The sequence below is a fragment of the Pseudophryne corroboree genome, chromosome 3 (assembly GCF_028390025.1).
Source record: "Pseudophryne corroboree isolate aPseCor3 chromosome 3, aPseCor3.hap2, whole genome shotgun sequence".
Lineage (NCBI taxonomy): Eukaryota > Metazoa > Chordata > Amphibia > Anura > Myobatrachidae > Pseudophryne > Pseudophryne corroboree.
Window position 1 is genome coordinate 540,134,338 of NC_086446.1, and position 6,914 is coordinate 540,141,251.

Here is a 6,914-nt window from a genome sequence, read left to right on the forward strand (position 1 = left end):
TGCCGTGCACAGAGCCTATAACCACTGCACAGCAAAAGACCCGAACCGGAGTATCAGCTGCGCTCAGGTTACTCCGCTAGCACTTGTCTCCCGGTTGCCATGACGACATGGCAGCACAGGGCAGGAGACCCTAACAGTACCCCCCCTCTGACGAGGGGTCAAAGAACCCCTACCACCGGGTTTATCGGGGAACTGCGAGAAGAAAGAGCGTATCAGTCTGGGGGCATGAAGATCACAACTGCGCACCCACGACCGCTCCTCCGGGCCATACCCCTTCCAGTGCACCAAAAATGACAGCCGACCCCGAACCACCTTGGAGTCAAGAATCCTTTCAACAACAAACTCCCTCTGGCCACGTATCAGAAGAGGGGAAGGTCTTCCACTGGAAGAAGGATTACTAATCGCCCGTTTTAAAAGGGAACAATGAAATGTTTTATTGATACCCAAAGAACGGGGCAGATCTAACTGAAATGCCACCGGATTGATAACCCTGGTGATCTTATAAGGGCCGATGAACCGGGGGCCTAACTTATGAGATGGCTGTCTCAACTTCAAATTCTTGGTAGACAACCAGACGAAGTCTCCTAATTTGAAGCTGCAGGGTCTTTTCCGCTTATCAAAAACCCTTTTGGTCACTAATGACACAGACACAAGGGCTTTCTTCACTTTCCGCCAAATACCTCTAAGGACCGAAACCACAGAGGAACCACCAGGCGTGGAGTCCAGGGGGTCAAAAGAATTGGCCTTAGGATGATGCCCATACACACAAAGGAAGGGAGAGATCCCTGTAGCAGAGTGAGCCGCGTTGTTATAGGCAAACTCCGCCATGGACAGATGAGCAACCCAGTCAGTCTGACACTTGGAGACATAACACCTGAGGAACTGCTCCAAGGACTGGTTCACCCTTTCAGTCTGCCCATTAGACTGCGGATGGTAGCCTGACGACAAGCTGACAGAAATCTGGAGATCGGAACAAAATGCCCTCCAGAATTTGGCCACAAACTGGGATCCACGGTCAGAGACCACATCAAGTGGCAACCCGTGGAGATGCACAACATGCAGCATAAATAATTCAGACAGGCGTCTGGCCGATGGCAGCCCAACCAGTGGAACGAAGTGCGCCATCTTCGAAAACCTGTCAACGACAACCCAGATGGCTGTCATCCCCGAGGATTTGGGCAAGTCCACCACAAAATCCATTGAAATGTGGGTCCATGGCTTAGGTGGGATAGAGAGTGGATGTAATGGGCCAACAGGAACCCCTCTAGGAGTCTTATTTCGGGCACAGATGTCACATGCCCGAACCCACTGATCCACATCCTTAGCCACCGAGGGCCACCACACCGCCCTAGATAGCAACTCCCGAGTTCTGGCAATACCCGGGTGACCTGCCGACTTCTTGGCATGGAATTCCAGGAACACTCGCTGTCTTAACCTAGGAGGCACAAACAAAAGACCTACCGGAAGGTCTGGAGGAGCCTGCTCCTGTGCTCTAAGGACTAATGATAAGAGGTCCTGGGTAATGCCCACTTTAATACATGATGGGGAAACAATGGGCAACGGCTCCTCGGTGGTCTCCTGGATTGGAGCAAAACTCCGCGAGAGCGCATCAGCCTTGATGTTTTTTGACCCAGGGCGATATGTTATCAAAAAATTAAAGCGAGCAAAAAACAAAGCCCATCGTGCCTGCCTGGCATTGAGACGCTTTGCTGACTCTAAATATGCCAGATTCTTATGGTTAGTGAGAACTGAGACCACAAACTTAGCCCCCTCAAGCCAGTGTCTCCACTCCTCGAGTGCATCCTTAATAGCCAACAATTCCCGGTTACCCACGTCATAATTCATCTCGGCAGGCGAAAATTTACGGGAAAAGTAAGCACAGGGATGAAGGCGATTATCAGACACTCCCATCTGAGAAAGCACTGCCCCAATACCCATCTCAGAGGCATCCACCTCCACCACAAAAGGACGCTCTGGATCTGGGTGTCGCAGCACCTTGGCCGAAACAAATGCCCTTTTGAGACGGGCAAAAGCCGCTTTAGCCTCACAAGACCAGTGAGCAACATCCGCCCCTTTCTTAGTGAGTGCCACCAAGGGCGCCACTATAGTCGAAAATCCAGCGATAAATCGTCTATAAAAATTTGCAAAGCCCAGGAAACGCTGAAGCGCCTTCAAACTAGTGGGCTGCACCCAATCCAGGACTGCCTGTACCTTGGAACCCTCCATTTGGAAACCTTCTGGGGAGATAATATATCCTAGAAATGCGATTTGCTGAACTTCAAATTCGCACTTCTCCAGCTTCGCCCCAAGCCGGTGGTCTCTGAGTTTCTGGAGGACTAAGCGTACATGCTTCCGATGTTCCTTCAGGGAATGGGAGAAGATTAGGATGTCATCTAAGTATACAACTAAGAATCTATCCAAATATTCCCTGAGCACATCATTCATGAAATCCTGGAAGACTGCCGGGGCATTACAGAGCCCAAAAGGCATCACCAAATATTCATAATGCCCTGAGTGGGTATTAAAGGCAGTCTTCCATTCATCCCCCTCTCTTATTCGGATTAGATTGTACGCACCGCGTAGGTCAATCTTAGAAAAAATGGTGGCAGTACGAAGCTGGTCAAACAAGACCGAAATGAGAGGCAGTGGGTATGAGTTTTTAATCGTGATACGGTTCAATTCCCTGAAGTCGATGCAGGGTCGCAACGAACCGTCCTTTTTACCCACGAAGAAGAACCCCGACCCAACTGGAGACTGTGAAGGTCTGATAAATCCCTTAGCCAAGTTCTCCTGAATGTACTCTGCCATAGCCTGAGTCTCAGGACGTGACAGGGAGTACAACCTGCTCTTGGGAAGCTTAGCATTTGGCAACAAATCAATGGCACAGTCATAGGGGCGATGGGGAGGTAGTACCTCTGCAACTTTTTTGGAGAACACGTCCGCAAAATCTGCATAACACCCTGGCAATCCTGGCAAACTTAGCTGCGAGAGCCTGACTGGAAGGCTCAAGCAACTCCTGAAACAATCAGTACCCCAACTAAGAATCTCCCCAGAGACCCAGTCAAATTGAGGATTGTGGGCCCTTAACCAGGGTAACCCCAACACCAATGGGGCAAAAGTACAGACAGTCACATAAAAGGACAATTTTTCAGAGTGTGTGGCTCCAATAAACAAAGAAATCTGGCTAGTGCAAGAGGTAATTTTACCTTGGGATAATGGTTCCCCGTTTAACCCACAAATCTCAATTTCCGATGCCAAGGGTACTAAGGGAACAGAGTGTTTCAGGGCGAATTGGCGGTCCATAAAAACCCCGTCGGCCCCACTGTCCACAAAGGCCTCAGTCTTGACAGTTTGACCGAGGATCTTCAAGTTCACCGGAATGATAAAAGTCTTCTTGGGAAATTCTGACTTCTGGCCTGACAGGATATTTCCCATCACCCTCAGGCCCTGAAGTTTTCCGGCTTTTCTGGGCATGATACTACCACATGACCTTTATTCCCACAGTACAAACACAACCCCTGCTGTCTCCTCTGCGTCTTCTCACGCGAGGAGAGGCGGGTAGCCCCAATTTGCATAGGCTCCTCGGAAAATTCCTCAGAGTCTGAGGTTCCCTTGGGAAGGAAGGAAATCTCAGTCCCCCTTTCAAGCCTACGCTCTCTCAGCCGTCTATCCACCCGGATGGATAACTGCATGAGCTGATCCAAGCTATCAGGCAAGGGATATTGTACCAGTTGGTCCTTTATCTGGTTAGAAAGACCTCTTCGGTACTGGTGTCTCAGGGCTGGGTCATTCCACTGGGTATCATGGGCCAACCTCCGAAACTCAGTACAGTAAACCTCAACTGGCCTTCGCCCTTGCTTAAGGATCGAAATCTGAGCCTCGGCTGAGGCCGTCTTGTCAGGGTCATCATACAACATGCCCAGTGCCGTAAAAAAAGCATCAACACTTTTAAGCGACGGACAGTCAGGCTGCAACCCATATGCCCAGACCTGTGGGTCTCCTTGTAGCAAGGAAATCACTATGCCCACCCGCTGAATCTCCGACCCAGAAGACTGAGGCCTAAGCCGGAAGTATAGCTTGCAGCTCTCCTTGAAACAAAAGAACTGCGAGCGATCTCCAGAAAAACGATCCGGGAGATTTACTTTCGGCTCCTTAACCCCTGCAGGTGCTGCTGCTGCGGGAGCTCCGCCAGCAGCCTGGGAGGTGTGCATTTTAATGGACAAATCATTAAATTGTCGAGTCAGGACCTGCACCTGATCGACCACCTGTTGCAACGTATTTTGAGGGGTATGCTCCATATTCCCACAAAATTTCAACAGGAGTATTAGGCTGCTGAATATGTTATGCACACCAGTGCCTGCAGGAAAGTACTGGTGTCAGAACTGTTATGCACTCCAGTGCCTGCAGGAATGTACTGGTGTTTGAACTGTTATGCAAAACAAATGGACTCACAGACAGACTGGGGAATATGACATAACGTACACAGAAGGTGATAGGGTAACAAAATACACACAAGGTGAACAGAGAAGCCCAGAGGCTAAGGAACTGGGTATCTCCCTTGTATTAGAACTGCTCAGATGGGAAAAGCAAGATGTAGTGTTTTAATACGTAGAGAACCCGAAATGCTGTTGCTAAGGGCAACAGCAAAACCCTAAAGGGTTACCAACGGGTGTGGCAGTAAACTCCTTGGTCAGAGATGGAATGATAGACACAAGCAGAGTCTCCACAATCCTAATTCTCACTTGCAGTGCACAGGTTCAGCTTACTGCCACTAAACTGACCCCTGACACCTAGCACAGTGAGACAGGATTAGACAGGCAAGTCTTAGAATACAGCCGCAAACTTGCTAAGTTCACAGAGTAGTAACAGAACCCCAGCAAGCTAAACGACTGACTCCAGTCTTACTGCTAGGTCTGGATTGGCAGAGTGTAATACCAAATCCCCAGGCCTATTTGCAGTAAGCAACAAACAAATACAAAGCTACACAGTACTGGTTAACTTTCAGGAACTGACTAACCAACAAAGATTCAGCAGCATCTGCTTACCCTGAGAAGAGGCCTTATAAAGCAGGTGCTGTCCACGCCCCACTCAGACCTCACAGACTGTGAGCACAAAAACCAGCACCGGATCCCCTGCCGTGCACAGAGCCTATAACCACTGCACAGCAAAAGACCCGAACCGGAGTATCAGCTGCGCTAAGGTTACTCCGCTAGCACTTGTCTCCCGGTTGCCATGACGACGTGGCAGCACAGGGCAGGAGACCCTAACAAAGTCCTTGTTCAATCCATTAGGGGCAAGAGTCTTACAGTTAAAAATCAAGGTCATTTCGTTCCGTGCCAATTTAGAAGCCAAGTCATTCCCTCTAACATCCCCGGTGACATGTCTCAAACCATAAAAATTCTTTATTTGGGAGACATCACATTTATGAATTTCTTTAAAGTGATGGGAAAGGGCATGTGTTTCCATGCCTTTCGTGATGTTCCTTAAATGCTCCCCCATCCTCACCTTCAAGGGTCTGCTCGTACGCCCTATGTAAAATTTACTGCATGTACATTCAATGCAGTAAATCACACTCGACGTGTGGCATGTGATGAAATCTGATATATTGATCTTCCTACCATTAATCCCTACCTCTGTGATCTTCATACCAAAATTATTTTTCACTTTTTTGCAACCCATACATGCCCCACATCTGTAAAAACCGGTGCTTGTAATTCTCTGATTTTTTGGTGATGTGGGACATAAGCTCCGAACTAATTTAGCTTTAAGGTTCGGAGCTCGTAGGAAGATAGATATAGGGTTATCAGGTAGGTCTCCTCCTATTATTGGATATTTTTTTAAGACTTGCAATGTATCCTAAAAATCTTTTGTACTTTATTGTGTTGTGACGAGAAATTAGTGGTGAAAGTCCACTTAAATTTCTCATCTGTCTTATTAACAGTTTTACTCAATGGGAATGGAGATGGTTATATGTATAGGATGGGAATATTAGTTTGTAGTGGATCCATGTCTGGAAATAGGTTTGTTTAGAGTGGAATTGGAATGGGTATAAATAGGTTCAAATGGTAATCCTCACCATGCCTTGAAAAAGACACAGGACGTGTCGAAACGCGTTGGCAGGAGGATTTTCCTTGGGGAATATTTGTGATTTCACCATTGGATTTGAACTGCGGGTTCCAGGGACGCCTGTGAATATCATCTTTAACCTTGCTGTTTTGTCTGCCGTATGGTGGACCATTCCTATTGGTGAGAGACCATCTATATCTTCCGAGTGTATGTGTTTTAATGTTTTAATAAAACGGTGTTGCACTATTGGAGTTTGATTTCTCTTTCCGGGTGCACCATGCTGATAAGGAGACCTGATAAGGAGGGATTCTGATGGGCCATACCTCAGCTTTACAAAAAGTGTGTCTGTCTACCAATTCAAGGTAGACCAATCATTCTGGTACGGGAGATTTGATATTTTCCTAACAGTGAAATGCTAAATGAAAATGGTATACACTATGTATGTTCTTTTTTCCTTTTCTTTCATGAGCGCTCATGGACTCAAATGGTGATTTTCTTGTGACCATTTTTATACAATGCCATCTGCATTATTTATCTGCCATGTATACAGAGTACCAGCTGCGTTCGTTATCTACCATTACATAACGCCATCTGCACTCTTCATATATCATCTATACACAGTACCACTTCCTGTATCAACTATATACAATGTCATCTGCACTCTTTCTGTATCACCTACAGTACCAGTCAAAAGTTTGGACACACCTTCTCATTCAATGGTTTTTATTTATTTTAATTATTTTCTACATTGTAGATTAATACTGAAGACATGAAAACTATGAATGAACACATATGGAATTATGTTGTAAACAAAAAAGTGTTAAACAAATCAAAATATGTTTTATATT